Here is a 16289-nt window from a genome sequence, read left to right on the forward strand (position 1 = left end):
TGTTCTGCCACCATTCTGACTAAAGTTATCGAAGATTGGCTCTTCTGACTAAAGCTAATGAAGATTGGTTTGTTCTAACTAAAGCTAACGAAGGTTGGCTCTTCTTCTCCTTATTCTGCCACCATTGCTCGACGGCGGATTCGCCGGAAATTAGGGTTTGTTCTTGAATAAAGACGACGGAGTTTGGGCTGAGCAATTTAATTTTCTGTTAATATATTTTCAACGTATCATATGTATTTTCATGTATTTTATTGTATTCATTATCTCTTTTTCATTGTAATTCAATATATCTCGTTGTATTTCATTGTATTTACCGTCTTTTTTTTCATTGTATTTCAATGTGTCCCATTGTATTCTATGTATTCGTTGTATTCACTGTCTCGCTATATTCCATGAATGTATTCATATATTTTTTTAATTAATATAATTTATGTATTCAGATGTATTATATAATTTCTCTGAGATTGTATATTTTTGTTGTATTTTTCGGTTGAGAATCTTTTTTTATAACTGGAAATATAAAATTTGTGTGTTATAATTGAGTTTGTTGAGTTATATTAGGAGTCTATTATGTTAATTGATTCACTTTCCGTTTAAAAACAGTGTAATCCCATATTTCACGCCGTGAATACAGTCGAATACGATAATCTGTCCAGCTGTAATCCCATGTTTCATGCCATGAATACTGTCGAATACACTCGAATACAATAACTGATTAGCTTGACTTCCCTGATTCACGCCTATTTTTGCTACTGTATTCATGAATACAGTAGCTTAAATACATCTAATACATCTTATAACAACAGAAAACATATCTACAATCCGTAATATAGCAAATGGTATCTATAGATAGCTAATTACCACTCAAAGATAGTGCTTTATGAAAATTTCTCTTAAAACAACGGCAATAATAAATTATATATAGTTATGAAACATTATATTATGGCGAATGTTCATGACTCCTAAATGAATAACACCCACTACTCTTTTACATTATCTACGTAACTCCCACTACTCCAATACTTATGGTTGTAACTCTCATACCTCCATAATCTCTCCCATGATCTTTCTCCATGATCTTAAATGCTTAATGGCATATTTATGAAATTCTTTTGGCATACATAGAGGATGATAAGTTGTTTGTAATACACTTGAATACATGGAAGAAATTAGAATCTCTTCTCTCTTTCTTTCTACATCTATTGTCTATTTTATTATTTTATATTATTACTTTGAGCTAAGTTTCTTATCCCGTTATCAGTACGAGTCTCTAACCAATTGAGATATTTATATCAATCGGATAGTATTTCCTTCCTAAAAGACTTTTACAATCATCACAGTTCTCCTCATTGCATCTAGGCCAGCGAGCTAGGCAAAGTTTGAAACTTTCCCAAAGTGTTCTCGTGAGCCATTGAAATATCTTGAAGATGCATTAATATGTCATATGGTTGCATATTTTATCTTAAGTCCCTTGGTAAACTAGCAAGTTCCTGAGATTAAGTTCAACTAGCTTACAAGGAGTGAATCTATGCATTCTTATTTTAAATTATTTGAGGTTGGCTTGGTCTAATTTATATAACATAATAATACAAATAAATTTCTGCAAGAAAATAAGCTGACTAAATGAAGAATGTCCATAATGACTATGGCTTGAAGGTAAGACGGTGGATTCAAGTTCACTGCACCATGAGGGTAAGGCATCGAGTATGAGTCTTGGTGCGCCGTGATTATAAGAGTTGGGTTTGATCCTAACTCATTATAGCCTAACATGTTGTTATATAGGTATGACATTGGGTTTGAGTCCCAATGCACCATACTGATGATATAATGACGACTAAAGAAAAATAATATATTTTTCATGAAAAAGCATGAAACTTGTCCCACTTGATTTGCTCCATTCTTGAAGTGAATGTGATAGCGGTGCGTATAAGTCCAAATGAAGACAAGTGGTTGACCAATGAACATGGGCGTGCCAAAGATCAAATAATAATAGTCATCATTATGGTAATCGTAAAAAGGAGAACAATAAGAGTTCTCACAATAATCCTTCAAAGGTGAAGGAAATGTGTAGCAATATGGTCTATAAATATGAGGCACGTTCAGACGATCATAGTCCATTTTTTGAAAGAATGCGACTTGTAATAAGCATTGTAAATGCAGACTCATTCCTGAAAGTGAAAATGAAAATATATATGTGATATAAATTATGCAAAAGGATATGCTTATGCATAATTGAATAAATACTACAACTCACCTCTATTGGGAGATTTGAGATAAAGAAAGATAATGAAATTACTTTGTGGTTACAAGAATATGTCATTGGTCGCGTACATGTGGTACGCCAAAAATATTTTGTCGTGCCTTATAAAAGGTTATTAAAGGAAAAGTTAAAGCAAGAAATGATTTTGCTTATGATGATTTTTACCATGACAATTATTAATATAATTTTCTCCGTGAAGGAGACGTTCACCATATGGATGGTGTGACAAAAGATCTTGTAGTACAAAATTAATTAAGAGCTCCGAAGATCTAATTTGTTACCACCTGCATGAATGAAATTGTTCGTGATATTGATATTGTAGTAAGCCTCAAAAGAAAATTTTTAAGTTTCAAATATATTAGTCAAAGTGGTTGGCACATTGAGACTATAAATGAAAGGAAGATTGAATACCTTCATATAATCAAACCGGATAAATATAAAAAGTTACCCGATTTTCATTCTATTTGTACTACACAAGTATAAGCATGATAATGGAATCACATGCCACAAGTAAACTAGAGGTTTACTGAAACAAATATTAGTTGGCATGACCGGTTGGTCATCCGGTTCAATTATGATGCGAAAAAATTGATTGAGAATTCACATTGGCATATATTGAAGAAATAAAATATTTTTCAAGAATTCTCTTGTGCTGCTTATTCTCATGATATACCAGCTAAGGTTGGAAAAGAATCCCCTGATTTCTGGACCGAATAAAAGGTGATATATTTGTGGGCCCAATCACCTTCCATGTGGAGCATTTACAATTATATAATTTTAATAAATGCATCTATTATGCAGTCACATGTGCATTTGTTATCAACTTGCAGTTTGAATTTTACAAGGTTGATTGCTCAAATTATTAGAGCACATTTCCAAAATATAAATTATGATTATTTATCTTGATAATGTTGGTTTAGCAGAAATTGTATGTCTCCAACTATAGTTATGAGAACAAAACTACCAAATAAAAAGAGATGTATTATGTTATATGCAGCAGCACTTGTACGCAGCTAGCCAAGTTATGATAAATTCTCCCCGTCACATTTGGTTTAGGGTCAGGATCCAAATAATTCCCATATTAAAATATGGATGTGCTATATGATTTAGTTGTGCCACCACAATGCACAAAGGTTCCCAAAGAAGGTTGGGATATGTGTTGGTGATCCCAACATTAGGGGGAGAAAATGGGCAGCTGAAAAAGTGATACGTGGAATGAATTATTATGAATACATCTAGATCTTCGTACAAGACAAATGTGAACTTGAAGTTCAAGTGGTAATTCATTTCCAAAATATTACCATGCACATTTGCTGACCTAAAGCTAAATGTCATATTCCAGCTACTAATGCTCCAAATAAAATAAAGTCCATGATGGATAGAGTCTATGACACACATAAATCGTAATAGACTAATTGGTTTCAAAGATAAAACTTCTTGAAGAAGTAGTGGCCCAAATAATCAAGATGGTCATTATAAAGAGGCAAATGCTCTAGAAGAGCATCACAACATAACACTCTATAAGACCTCATGGAAGAGGCTCATGTACCTGAAAATAATGAGATCTTGTTAAGTTATATCTTTATTGTGTGATGATGGAACCGATGTAAAATGATCATCGATGATATTGTTGATATAATGTTGCGCTCAATATTATTAATATTGATGAGGATCTTAAGCCCACATCTATCATGAAATTTGGACAGATAAATGATTGGGCAAATAAAAAATACGCAATGAAATTGACTTCACCCGAAAAATGTGAAGTTGGACAGATAGTCCCAATACCTGAAAGTGAAATGAAAAATCAAGTTGATAGACATAAAGACGACTTGTGGCACAAGATTTTTCGTAAATATCGTGGCATTAGCTATATGGAGATATGTTCTCCCGTGGTGGATACAGTCGCTTTCAGGTTTTAGTCTGGCAATACATTTGATATGCATATAATAAAAATCATTGAAGAATTTAGATTGTTCTGAAGCACATAAACGTTCCTAGAAAAAATGTTATAAAGCTTCAACAATCCGTATATAACGAATATGACTTGCTTTCGTGTCTTAGTGAAATTGGTGTACTTATGTTTCTTGCCAGAACCATGAGTATAACATTATGCTAGCACAATTAAAATTTACTTCGACATGGGAACACTAGAATGCGATTAGTATTACATTGCAAAAGTAATCATTGTTAAATATATATATATATATATATATATATATATATATATATATATATATATATATATATATATATATATATATATATATATATATATATCCTAACAAATACTGTCAAGATTTTGTTGGTTATGCAAATGCAGGCATTTTCCTGAAGTTTGTTCTTCAAATAATTTGCATGTGAGGGTACTGCCATATTATTATTCTACAAGGCAGTTAATTGTTGATACTTATTCAAGTCATGCCAAGATAAGCAACTGATAAAGCTAGTGACTCAACATACAACAGACGTGTGACTTTTCTTTGAAGAGAATATGCTAATAATATTGAAGATGATGTTGTTTGCACAGCTCAATTGACAGAAGATATACCGAAGGAGACATAATAAAGCAAATTTCGCCAAAGTCACTACTACAAAAAGGACCTTTGGCGGCAATTATTTAGCGGCAATAAGACAATTATCGCTAATATATTATTTAAGTTGAAATATTAGCGGCACATGACCATTAGCCAGTAAAAAGTATACTTTTACCGACAATAAAAATAAATTGCCACTAAAAATTAGTACTAATTAAAATCAATTTTTTTATTATTTTAACTTTCCCTCCGCATCCGAAAAATAATAATCTTTCCTTCCACTTTTTTGGGCAATAATGAATTATTCCCTCCAATTAGAAAATAATAAAAAAACCTATTCCCTTTATTGAATGGATACAGAATCGAACGAAAGGATTGACTAACTCGCGTAACTCCTCTGCAAGCCTACATCTATCAGGTCTCCGCGATAAATCCTCTTTTTCCCAAGGTATAACTTCTCTTCTTACCCAACAAGTGTGATTTACAATTGAGTTTCAGTATTCTCCCTTTCATCTGTCGCCAACTTCTCTTTTCTTGTAGGTTCAAGATTGTTGCAGAAATCATTCTTCTCCTTCACTTTCTTGTCTTTATCGGCAAAAAAAATCTGCTTACCAGGCACAGATTAGTAATTTTTGATATCCAACTATTGTGTTTTGAGATTTGTGAAAGTATAGCTTTTCTACATATGTTAAGTCGTTTGTGATAACCGACTGCTGTTAAATTGACGTGCGATTGATTGGGTTTATTCCTCCTCTACTATTTTATGAATTGGTTCCTCTGTATGTTTTCTAAGTCTACTGTTATTCTTGTGATTGTTCAGAAATTTTCTACATATTGTGCTTCAATTTCGTACTGGTTTCATTGCCCCTTCGTAGCGTGTATTTGGAAGAGGAGTTTTGGTCTTGTCCTCTTACTTGTTGATAGATATTCTTGCAGTTCTTCCTCTACCATAAGTTAGAGTGATTTCTCTTATTCTTTTTTTTGGTTGATAATATCAACTTAAGGTTTAGCCCAAAAGGCATGTACTATTGATGGCCAGACTTAAAAATCTAGTAAAATAAACTATGTTGCTTAACCAACGATATCTGTTGTCTTGAGTGACCAGTTGTCCATGGTGATACATTACCTAATTAGAAGGTCATGTCTCACTGTCCGTTTATTTAGGCTCACTCAACCTTCTTGCTTTGTTTGGCCTTGGCTTCTTCAATACCTTTGGTCTTTCTTTTAAAAATGTTATTGGAGTTTTAATTTAATAAATATTCTTATTTATTGGATAACACATGGTTGGTCGATTGTGTGCAAGATTTATGCTGCTTCAAACAAACAATCTGTCTGTCATGGAGAATGTAGATTTTCATGATAAGCAAACCTTTTGGCATTAAATGATTTTCTAAACTTCTATTTTTTCATGTGCTTCATGATATTAAGGATTTAGTATGTTGTTAAGCTAGACTCACAGCTCTTAAAGAGACTGTACAGCGACTAGGTTGCTAACCATAATCATGCTAGCTCATTTCTATGCAAATACAAATTCTAGATTTATTGTTTTTACTCATGTCGTTTTTCTGTCTTTTCAGGTTGTAATATTAATTCTAATTCCTAAATTGTGGGTGCTAGATCTTTGAGCAGGAAGAATTTACTAAAATTTGTTGTCTTCTTCCAATATATTCCGAGGCTCCTTCGAGTTTATCCTTTATATAAGGAAGTCACTAGAACTTCTGGCATACTCACTGAAACAGCATGGGCTGGAGCTGAGTTCAATCTTTCTTTATATGCTTGCCAGTCATGTAAGTTTGTAATAACTTATAAGCTTGGTTATAAAAGGCTATCATACTGTGCACTCAGATAGTTTAAACTAATGTGTTGCAAAATTACTTTCGGGATGGCACCTAAGGTCTGGCCTGTGGTCAAAGAAGTGGGTGCAAACTTTGGGGACTAAGGTCCAAATCTCAACGTAGACAAAATGTTACCTGATGATTTCTTTCCATTTGTCTCGGTGAACAGGTAGTAGGTACCTAGTGGAATAGTTTAGGCGCGCACAAACTGGCCATGACACAACTGTTATAAAAAGAAAATTGGGATGGTTGTATTAAAAAGTGTCTTTTTAAGCATTGATTTTATTTTTGGTCCCCAATTGGTGTTGTAGGAATAAATTTATTGATTTTCACTCATCTTAAGTTTTTGCTGGCATGCAAACATATGATTACTACAGATATTCAATAATATTAGCAAGTAGTTAAGTCATAATCTTATAGTCCGTTATTCGTGAACTATCATTACTGAAATATTGATAATAAGTTATTCTCTGCCTTTTAGGTACTTGGAACGTTTTGGTACCTCTTTACAATAAAACGTGAATCTACTTGTTGGCAACGAGCATGTGGAAATTCATCTGCGTGTCATCACTCTTCATTGCTAAATAGTTCATGTCCTATAGATACACCAAACGCAACGCTTTTTGATTTTGGGATATTCCTTGACGCCTTCTAATCTGGTGTTGTGGAACTAATGGATTTTCCGCAGAAATTCTTTTACTGTTTTGTCACGACCCCAAATCGGGTCGTGATGGCGCCCAACACTAATGTTAGGCAAGCCCGACCATTTACTCTCTCAACCCGAGCACAAAGCTCAAAACCAATTAATCAGATACTTAAAATCAAATATTAATACTCATAGTTGAAATACTCAATTAAAACAATACGAAACACTGACATAAACTGTAACTCCCAAAGACCTGGGGTCATGAGTCTAGAGCCTCTAACTAATACAGAGTCAAGAATCCTCAAAATAAGTATGTTCTAAAGTACGGAAATAATAAAGGGATAAGGGAGGAGTCGGGTCCTGCGGACGTCATAGCAGCTACCTCGACCATTCCTGGAACTCTGGAAACCAGCGGCTCGCTCAACTAAGCTCCCGAAGTACCTGAATCTGCACACAAGGTGCAGGGAGTAGGGGGTGAGTACTACCAACTCAGTGAGTAATAAGCATATAAAATGTCTGAAGATAAGAAATCCACGAAATGCCACAAAGTAAAGCTAAAACTAACAGTCCAACACCTAACTACGAACCAACAGCAAAACAACTTCAAATATATCAGTCAAGTATAATGTAAGGATGCAATGCAATGCACATGACCGCTACGGCGCGTAGCCCGATCCATTTAACGTCGACGGCGCTCACTGGGGGTGTGTACAGACTCCGAAGGGGCTCCTTCAGCCCAAGCGCAATATAATCATACCATTCGTTGCGGCGTGCAGCCCGATCCATACTCAGTCCACAATATGCATATGAGTCACGTAACAGATTCAATTAATTTCCCAATTTCCAATTTATTAAGAAGAATATACTTTAGATATTTAACTTCAGGAAAAGTGACTTAGCATTTCATAACAGTGATTAAACACAGGACTGAGATCAATGATTATACAAAGCATGCTATCACAATGACATTCATCCTCTAAGGATGCTACAGATCGGCACAAGGCCCCAAACACGGCAATAAGCCCAGATATATTCAATACAGGGTGCGTATCAGTCGCCAATATAGAGACATTCTTGTTCGGGATGGACCAAGTCACAATCCCCAGTCATAACCAATCCCGCACCTGCCATGGGATGCGAGTCACGCCCTACAATAGCGTCAAAATGTGATAAGCCGGGGTTTCAAACCCTCAGGCCATCATATACACCAACTACTCACCTCTAACCGGCCGTAGACTGGTCCGCAATGCCTTTTCCCTTTGTATCGACCTCCTCGCGCGTCGAATCTAGTCAAAATCACAACGAATACATAAATATCGGGTTAAAGAAACATAACCCAATCAAAAATACTCGAAAAGTACTAAAATTCACGAAGTTGGTTAAAACCCCGAGACCCCGGGCCCACTTCTCGAAAAATTTTGAAAATCACACCAACGGATTCCTCGTCTCGCCCCGAGTCCGTACATATAAAGTTTACCGAAAACGGAGCTCAGATGGCCTTTCAAATCCTAAAAATTCGTTTTCAAAAACCAAGCCCTAGTTCTTCACAATTTCTACCCACTTTCATGAATTTGAGTGTTGATTCTTCCATAAAATGGTGTTTTCTAGTCAAGAGACTTACCTCAAATCAATACCCGTTGAAATCCCCGTCAAAATCGATCAAAAAGCTCTCAAGGCGGTGTAAAAATGGTGGAAAAATGATGGGTTTCGCGACTGAAATAACCCTTAAAACTATTCTGTCCGCCCAGTCTTTCCTCTATGCGATCGCAACACTACTAATGCGATCGCATATCACAATCTCAAACCTCCCAAAAATTCCTTCTACGCGATCGCAGAACATCCCTTGCGATCGCAGAGCACTCCTTTTCCTCTTCTACGCGATCGCACACCTAGCCAGACCGCACTGACCAAACTCCCAGACCTATGCGATCGCAGAGCCCTTTACGCGATCGCATAGTGCAAAAATCTGAGCTCCCTCCAATTCTTCTATGCGATCGCAGCCCTGTGCTCGCGATCGCGAAGAGCTAATTTGCTCTGCAAATTTCTGCTGCATTTTTCAACATCAAAAATCCCCGTTAGCCATCCGAAATCACCCCGAGGCCCTCGGGACCTCAACCAAAAGCACCAACATACTCCAAAACATCATACAAACTTGTTCCAATCACCAAAACACGTCAAACAACACAAAAATCATCAAATTACCACGGATTCAAGCTTAAGTTAAACTAAAACTTCCGAAACTTGCATTTGACAAAAAGCCCCGACCCAACGACATCCGAACGACCTGAAAATTTGCAGACATATCCAACATCACCTAACGAAGCTATTGAAACTCTCGGAATTCCATTCCGACCCTCGGATCAAAATCTCACCCACCAACCGGAACTCGCCAAAATCCAACCTTAGCCAATTCAAGCCAAATTCTACACCTGACCTCCAAATTGAATTCCGACTTCACTCCTAAGTCACAATCATCCCCCGAATCTACCCGAACCACCCGAACTCACATCCGAGCCCTCTAACTACATAGTCAACTTCCGGTTGACTTTTTTCCAAAGCAAGCTTCCTTCAAAAAGGCTAAGTGCCATATTTCCAACTAGAACCAATCTAATTCTACCCGATCAACTCAAATACTGATATTAAATCATGGAGGGACATAATATGGGGGAAACGGGGCGGTAACTCACGTGACGACGGGCCGGGTCGTCACATGTTTCTGGTGGGGTCTGCAGAACTTGAGGTATGCTTGCTATATTTGCTTGAGTTTTGCATATTCAACTTCATGTTTGCTGTTGATATTTTTGTACCTATCACTCTGTCTAACCTCATATGCATGTTTTATATTGTTGTTCTCCAACCATGTATTGCAAACTGAGGCAGGAAGAGTAAGAAACTCTTTTTGATAGCTTTTGGCTTATATTTGTGTATCTATGGCTTAGCATAATGCACTTCACATGATGCTAGACACTGGGGTTGTCCGGATATGAGATGGATACTTGTCATGCGAGATATATCTCAGCTTGTCCACAAAGTCCGGCTTTAAATGTTTTTTATTTTTTCAACAAGTTATTTTATAGCATCTTTGAACTCGAAATGTCGAGAATTTATTTTAGTGAAAGAATCTTCATTTGAATATGATGAGGTTAAAAGGATCTTTAAGAACTAGATTCAATCCCAAAGATTGGCATTTAGGATGGAGATGTATTAATAAACAACGACCTTGTCTTTCTCAGTTTCATATTAGCTTCTCTTATTCATTTTAAGTGATACTTTGCTCCTTGATGTTCGGTCAAAACCTACACACAAGTACCTATGTCTGGGAAATTTGCTTTGCAGTTTTCGTTTCCATTGCTGGCTTGGTGCAATTTTTCTTTCTCATTGGAAATATGCAGGTAGATTCTCTTTCCGGTCTATTTCAAAGTTCAGGCAATTAAAAAATTATTGTTTACACTAACCTTCACTTCCAACTAAGAGGTTGTGAGTTCGAGTCACCCCAAGAGCAAGGTGGGAAGTTCTTGGAGGGAGGGATGCCGAGGATCTATTGGAAATAGCCTCTCTACCCCAAGGTAGGGGTAAGATTTGTGTACACACTACCCTCCTCAGATCCCACTAGTGGGATTATACTTTGTTGTTGTTGTTGTTTACACAAAAAGACCCGCCAAAATAATTTTTTTCCAATAATTGAAAATATTTGTGTATACTCTTTTCCTTTATTTTCCTAGTGTTCTGTGATCTATGCTCATATTACCTCAAGCACATATTAACTTATATACACTTTCTTTGTCAAATCTATTTAGTATTATGAGCAGATTAAAAGTGACATGCTTCACTATTATCACAGTTTCTCTTCCCAACATTGCATGAGCATTGTGTGTTCTCTTTTACTATATGGAACAATTGACTTATCTAATATTTCAAGCAAGCTTTAACTTAGCTTGGAATTGAGGATTATTATATTTCATCTATTGACATAGTTATTTTATAATTTCAGGTCATATAGTCTGATATTCGATAATTTAGCGGGGGGAAGATTTCAATATGACAAAGACTTGCAGAAATTATTTGAAGATTGTTATTCGTTAAGATTAGTTATATAATGACATTAGCTATTTACTTCAAACAATATAAGTTAAACTTTTAAGTTATTGTGATATTAATATTTTGGATTAATACTTCCTTTTGTTTGTTAAGATTTAACATGATATATTATCGTTTTATGTATTAGTATTAATATATTTTGTTATTTGCATTATTTTTTGGTCAATAGTAGGTATTATTAATGGTAGCTGAACTTACCGTAATTGCTTGTGTCTTAGTGCCAATTTAACAAGATATATCAGCTATAACAATGGATGATAAAAGGACAAATTAAGATGTTTATGTAGGGATATTATAGCTATTATATTAGTATTAAAGATGATTTTTAGCGGTAATTTAATTGACTTTATTAGCCATTAAAATGGATGCTAAAGGGACATTTATATGAGATGTTGCCACTCTAATTGCCATAAGACAATTACCACTAAAGGTATGGACTTTTAGCGACAAATATTTTAAATTTAGTGGTTATAAAAATGATCGTTAAAGGAGCATTATTAGCCATTTTTAGAGTGGCTTTAGTAGCCATAATAATTGCTGCAAACATTTGCCGTTAAAGCAATTAGTTTTAGCGGCAATCAGTCATACCCTTTACCAGCTTTTGTCAGAAACGCCGCTAAAGGCTTTACCGACCCCGGTTTCAGTGGCGAAACACCAATTGCCGGTAAATAATATAGCGGCTATTGTAATTGCCGCCAATGTTGTTTCTTATTGCCGCTAAAGTCCCCAATGTTGCTTGATTTCAAACTGACAAATATTCATGCTCGGATCCAAACTTAAGCTAAACATACAAACACAGCATGAAACTTCAAACCAACTAACTCTTTTCAATACCAAAAAGTAACAAATCTAGAGAACTAATCAGCACCCAAACTCTTAAAGAGCACACATTCATTTGTATAGCATACTAAAAATATGAGACAACTAAGGTAACAGGTATGATTCAGGACTTATTACAGAAATGCTACAGGAATAGAGGAAAACAAAGAAGCAAAGCTCAAAACAGTTTCATATTCAGTCAAGTTTCCATTCGAAAATGCATGTTTGCAATCACTTGCCCTCCATAGTTTACAGAAATACTGGAAATTGAAAGGAAACAAGAGAAGTGAGGAAACAGTAGTCAGCAGTGGCAGAACACTACAATGCAACAGTGTCCAGAATTAACAACTCAAAACAGACTTTAAACCCCAATTCAAACCATTTTCCCAATCAGCAATATCAAACAAAAACCCAGCTGACTTGAATCGGAGACTCTTAAAAATTCTAAAGAACCAAAGGAAGCAAAATCTGAAACCAGGAATCTGGTTTTTAGCAAGATTTCAGTGTTTTAAAGCTTGAAAAACCCCAGCCGTTTTCAACTTTTTCCAGAATTTTGGTCTCTAAAGTCTGCCTTGTTAATGAAGTAAGAATGCCTTTATAGGCAAGCTTTTAGGGCAGCCTAAAAGAATTCAGTTTTGCACTTGAAATCTTTTTGAATTTTCATTTTTGCTCTATTACCCTTAAGTTAAAAAAACAGTATTTCACTTTGGTCCCAGAGGCACCTTCCCAAAAACTTCCTCAATCAGTTACTCAAAGATTCCCCTAACCTAAATTCCTAAATTACCCCCTTAAGCCCTGCTATTTACTTCTGAAACCAGAACAAAATGGGTCAAATTAACCCAATAACCTAAACCCAATTTGGACAGACTGCTCTTTGCAAATGGATCAGAGACAACCCAAAGCCCAAACGACACACTTATCTAATTAAAAAAATCTGTAAGCACAGGATAACATGAATACTGAAATGGCTTCAACAATTAGAAAATCTAGACTAAATGACGTATTAACTAATTAACTAAATTAACAAATCTAAACTAAACTAATTACAAAGTAAATGCATTAATTAAAGAAACATGATTTAAAACTAACATGCATAGAAAAACGACCCTGGAGAAACTAAAAAAAATAAAGAGGAATCAAGAAGAAGAGAAGAAGCAAAAAAAAAATAGAAAAAAAAATGAAGAAAAGTGTCACGACCCACTTTCACAATAGGTCATGAGGGCGCCTGACACCCTTGTCAGGCAAGCCATTTGCGGAAAACATTTCTAAATACTTACATTGCTCTTAATTAAAAATAAGTGAGATAAACACTCAAAGTGGAATTTAAATCAGAAGAACTGAATACTGTAATAATATGACTACACAACCCAAAAATGATCGTCTACCAAAGTGTGTGCCAGAACCTGGTGTCACAAGCTACGGGCAACTAGTAGAATATACATCCAAAAGAATACCACACTACCCTACTGTCTAGATCCGAATAGACAGAAAATGGCAATACAAAAGAAAGACTTCTTCGGCTGCGGATCGACATGGAAGGGAAGCAGCTCACCGTAGAAGTCCCAAGCCTGCTCACGAGTGCGCACCAGAGAAGTAGCCGGATCCACCTGCCTCAGACCCTGTACATTTAAGTACAGAAGCGTAGCATGAGTACATAAACAATATGTACCCAGTGAGTATCCCGCCTAATCTCGAAGAAGTAGAGACGAGAGGTCGACTTGATACTCACTAGGGTCAAGATAATATAATATAATTATGCTATTCTAAGCATGAAAGTCACCAATATTCAAGAAGTTATAACAAATAGCAATAGTCATGTTTTTGTCCTTATTTCAGTTTCCATTTTTCAATTTCAATTTCTACGCAAGTAGGCATGTCATGTTCAAGTATCAGCATATATATATATATATATATGTATATATATATCATATGCAACCACACCGAGGTCGACGGCCCGCTCCAATAGAATTAAAATGTGCACTGCCGAGGGTCGAACGGCACAAACCATAGATGCATCTATTCTCACCGAGGTGATCGGCCCGATCCATAAATCAAGAAAACATCAAGAATGCACACGAAGGTTCATACATATACCAGGAAGCTCTTACCAAGGCTTAGCAAGTTCATACGTTCACTTCATATTTCCTTTAAGTCTGTAGCATATCATGAATGATCATAGTGGCAATTTAAATAAGAGATACTTTCAAATTAGGCATGATGTGGGTCCTAAACTACCCATACAATTATATCATAGTAGCTACGCACGGACTCTCGTCACCTGGTACGTATGTAGCCCCCGCATTTAGAAACAATTATTCAGTTATTACACCTATGGGGACAATTCCCTCTTACAAGGTTAGAAAGGAGACTCACCTCGCTCCAACCGCGCTCCCAATATCGAGAACAAGCCCAAGCTCTTATTTCGAAGCCGAACGATCACAAACTAGTTAAAATAGGTAAGAACTAGTCAATAAAGGCTTAAAAGGTCGAATTCTAACTATTTAAGTAATTTCCCAACCTTTTCCACACGTTTCCTAAATTCTGACCCCGGGCCCACGTGCCCGGATTCCGATATTTTTCGAAGGAAAATGTTCTCTACAAACGAAGGATCAATAATATATAAATTCTAGTCCATTTCATAACAAATTCCATGCTTAAATCTTAATTCTATCAAAACCCTAAGTCTAGCTCTAACCCTTTGATTTTATCTAATTTTTAGTGTTTAATCTACCTAATATACATGTATTTAAACTAATAATGAATGGGAGTAACTTACCTTGAAGTGCTATGTTGAAACCCTCTCTTTGGAAGCCCCCAAATCGCCTAAGTGTGGAGTGTAAAATGAAAAATGGTGTTTGGGTTCGAATTAAATGAAGGCCACTGCCCAGCGATTTCCGCTTCTGCGGTTAGGGGACCGCATCTGTGGTCCCGCATCTGCGGAACTGGGCAAGAGGGGATGGGACTGCTTCTGCGGTCTGAGGCCCGCATATGCAGAACCGCTTCTGCGGTTACTGGACCGCTTCTGCGGTTACTGGACCGCTTCTGCGGCTAATGCCTAAAGTAACTGGACCGCATCTGCGGTCTGGGGGCGCATAAGCGGAACCACTTCTGCGGTCCCTGGGCCGCTTCTGCGATTCCCCTTGGCCTGCCCTTTTCGCTTCTGCGATGGCCTGACCGCATCTGCGGTCCCGCTTCTGCGGCTCAAGAACCGCAGATGCGGTTATGACAGAAGCAGCAAAATCTTTAGCCCTTCCTAAGTTTTTCTACTTCGCAGAACCTCGCTCGTTTGACGCTCGGGGCTCCCGAGCCCCGCCCGAACATACCGACAAGTCTGAAATCACGAGGCGTACCTACTCGAACCCTCGAAACTCCCAAAACAACGCTAAATCTCGGAATCACCCCCTAAAACCAAATGAATCAAACTATTGAATCTTCAAGTTCTTAATTCTCCTCTAACGGGTCAAAACGCCCTTAAACTACTCGGATTGACACCAAATTTTACGGGCAAGTCTTAAACGACATTACGGACCTGTAACAAGCTTCGGAACCAAAATCTGAGCCCGATACCTAGGAAATCAATGATTAATTAGTTTCTTTAATTCCTTAAAGCTTCAATTAAACAATTTTAGATAAAAAAATTCATTACTCGGGCTAGGGACCTCAGAATTCGATTCCGGATACACGCCCAGGTCCCATATTTTCCCACGGACCCTCAGAAATTATCAAATTACGAATCTGGGCCCGTTTTCCTAAAATGTTGACCGAAGTCAAACTTGGTCTTTTTAAGAAATCCTAAAGAAGCAAATAGGTATATTTTTACTCAAAACCCTTCCAATACCCGAAGCAATCGCCCCCGCAAGTCGTAAATTAGCTAAAGCAAGTACGGGAGGCTTTATTTAGGGGAACGGGGTTCTAAAAGGCAAAACGACCGGGTCGTTACAAACAGATTAAACCAAGGAAAAAAGGAAAATACCTAACAAAGTCTGGACAATAAAGAATGGAGCCTAAGTCTTCAAATCCTCCGATTTTCGGCCAAATCTGATATTAATCGTGTGTTCTTATCAAGAACACACGAATAAAGTCAAACTAGACCT

At 36.7% G+C, this 16289-nt stretch overlaps 2 long non-coding RNA genes across 3 annotated transcripts; both read left to right on the plus strand.

The window, feature by feature from the left end:
• On the plus strand, nt 5156-7287 carry LOC109213754. 2 transcript variants are annotated; one of them, XR_002066068.1, is made up of 3 exons: nt 5156-5245; nt 5338-6584; nt 7114-7287. It is a non-coding gene; the product is annotated as an uncharacterized LOC109213754 (long non-coding RNA). The 2 variants fall into 2 exon arrangements; XR_002066064.1 differs by lacking the exon at nt 7114-7287 and having other exon boundaries at nt 5338-6641.
• LOC109240295 lies at nt 9925-11419 on the plus strand. Its single transcript, XR_002070044.1, has 2 exons — nt 9925-10844; nt 11270-11419. It is a non-coding gene; the product is annotated as an uncharacterized LOC109240295 (long non-coding RNA).

Source organism: Nicotiana attenuata, chromosome 1 (genome assembly GCF_001879085.1).
Source record: "Nicotiana attenuata strain UT chromosome 1, NIATTr2, whole genome shotgun sequence".
NCBI lineage: Eukaryota > Viridiplantae > Streptophyta > Magnoliopsida > Solanales > Solanaceae > Nicotiana > Nicotiana attenuata.